The following is a 1,976-nucleotide window of genomic DNA, read 5'->3' on the forward strand; positions in this document are numbered from 1 at the left end:
ACCCAAAAATCTCAGAAATAGACACCTATAAATATAAACTAGTCATCAAATTTCAAGGAACATTTTTTCATGGGGCTGAAATCCTATTAAAATTTGGAACTAAATGCATATTTTCATATTTATGAGATGTATACTTTGTTTACTGAACTAGATTTGTATGTGTTCATATTGAAATCTTGTTACTATGTTTTAAATTGTGAGAAGCTTGATGGCTAAATGTTGTTTGCTTTATGATCCTTAGTTACCATTTGTGAAGTGTTTTAAGTAACTGGTTACGGCTGATCTTATGCTGGATCCTTTATCGAAGGTTCTTAATGTAAGTTCTGATTATATCCGGTGTGATAACTTGCCAGGTACCAAAGGGACTGTCACATTCTTTGCATCATATTTGGTGTGCACCTCAATTTTCAATTCCATTATGGCATTAGCTGGGAATATCAATGTAAGACTTAAATTCTAAATACTGTGCAACCAGACATTATGTTTATTTTATCAGCATTTTGTATCTTAAAATATAGTTTTTCATCGTTGTTTTATATATCTTACGATATTAGTTTTCATTATTTTGTTTTATATTTTGCAGTACTATGATGTTCGGAAGGAGTGCAATGGTGGCTTGTGCTATGATTTTTCAAATATGGAGAATTACTTAAACCAGGGTTTCGTTAGGGATGTCGTGGGGGTTGGCAGCCGAAAATTTGTCTCCTGTAGCCCCTTGGTTTATGAAGCTATGCTTACTGACTGGATGAGGAATATGGAAGTTGGCATTCCAATACTCTTGGAGGATGGTGTTAAGTTGCTAGTTTATGCAGGAGAATATGATCTCATTTGTAATTGGTTAGGTAATTATATTGTATACATATAACATATTGTTTTTGTTTTGGACAATGACTTTATGATTTAGGTGTTAAGTCTATTATTAACTTATTTGCAGTTGTGTTTTTCAGGCTTGTCAGTCTAATCTTCAAAATTGAAAAGTTAATTGTTCAAATTATGTGTCTTTCAGGCAATTAAAGATGGGTGAATTCCATGGATTGGTCTGGAAGTGAGAATTTCAAGAAGGCACCTACAAAATCCTTCCTTGTAGACGATAAGGAAGCAGGTTTAATAACCAGTTATGGACCACTCAGTTTTCTCAAGGTAAAAGGCACTCGATGATCATCTTTGATTTTGTTGTACAAGTAGATAATTTCTTCCTTAAGGAATCTTCTATTTTGCTGCACCAGGTTCATGATGCAGGTCATATGGTCCCAATGGATCAGCCAAAAGCAGCCTTGGAGATGTTAAAACGCTGGACACAAGGAAGTATTACTGACGACAATTCTCAAATTTTAAGGACAGTGACGGAGATGCCAGAGAAGAATTTCGAGAGTTAGTTATCTGCTTAACTAGGAGAATTGCTCTCTTCACCTAGATTAATGTAAATATTTCTAGATTTGCAGTAGTGTGCATCCCCAAAGATGTGTATTTTCTGATTTGGCAAAATAATTGTCCATTGGGACCATCAGTATTGCTAACTTGTGTCAAATCTTTTTATGGCCACTTTTTAACTGTATAGAAATAATGCTTCTTATTGCTTACCAAGCCTTGTGGAATTATGATTATAAATGGTGTTAAAGTTATATTCAAGAACATGAATAGTATGTCCTGTGTTCTTATTCCAGCATGTTCTGATGTCCTAATGGATGAAATAAATTGTAAATTGGATGAAAGAAATTGTAAATTCAACAAAAATATTTGGTTGAGAGAGTCTCGGGGAATTCAAAGCATGATGCTCTTAGCCTACATTCAATTTTATTGACAATGACATGAAAACATGTATGTTGTTTGCAATCATACAACGGATTGCCAGTATTGTCTACTTATATTTGAATGGAGGCTATGTGGTTGGGCTTGTGTTTTCTCTTCTCGTTCGTTCTTTATTTTATTGTTGAATAAGATCTGTTTCCTCTTTTTGCCTCTTATCCCTTTATAAG

At 34.1% G+C, this 1,976-nt stretch overlaps 1 pseudogene across 1 annotated transcript; it reads left to right on the forward strand.

The window, feature by feature from the left end:
• Nucleotides 1–395: 395 nt before the first annotated feature.
• Nucleotides 396–1,570, forward strand: LOC149235338 (serine carboxypeptidase-like; annotated as a pseudogene). The gene is made up of 4 exons (XR_016268282.1): nucleotides 396–442; nucleotides 584–842; nucleotides 1,007–1,140; nucleotides 1,227–1,570. The product of XR_016268282.1 is annotated as a serine carboxypeptidase-like (transcript).
• The last annotated feature ends 406 nt before the right edge of the window (nucleotides 1,571–1,976 follow it).

The sequence above is a fragment of the Pinus tabuliformis genome, chromosome 8 (assembly GCF_031772625.1).
Source record: "Pinus tabuliformis cultivar Carrire ecotype Pingquan chromosome 8, CPIR1, whole genome shotgun sequence".
NCBI lineage: Eukaryota > Viridiplantae > Streptophyta > Pinopsida > Pinales > Pinaceae > Pinus > Pinus tabuliformis.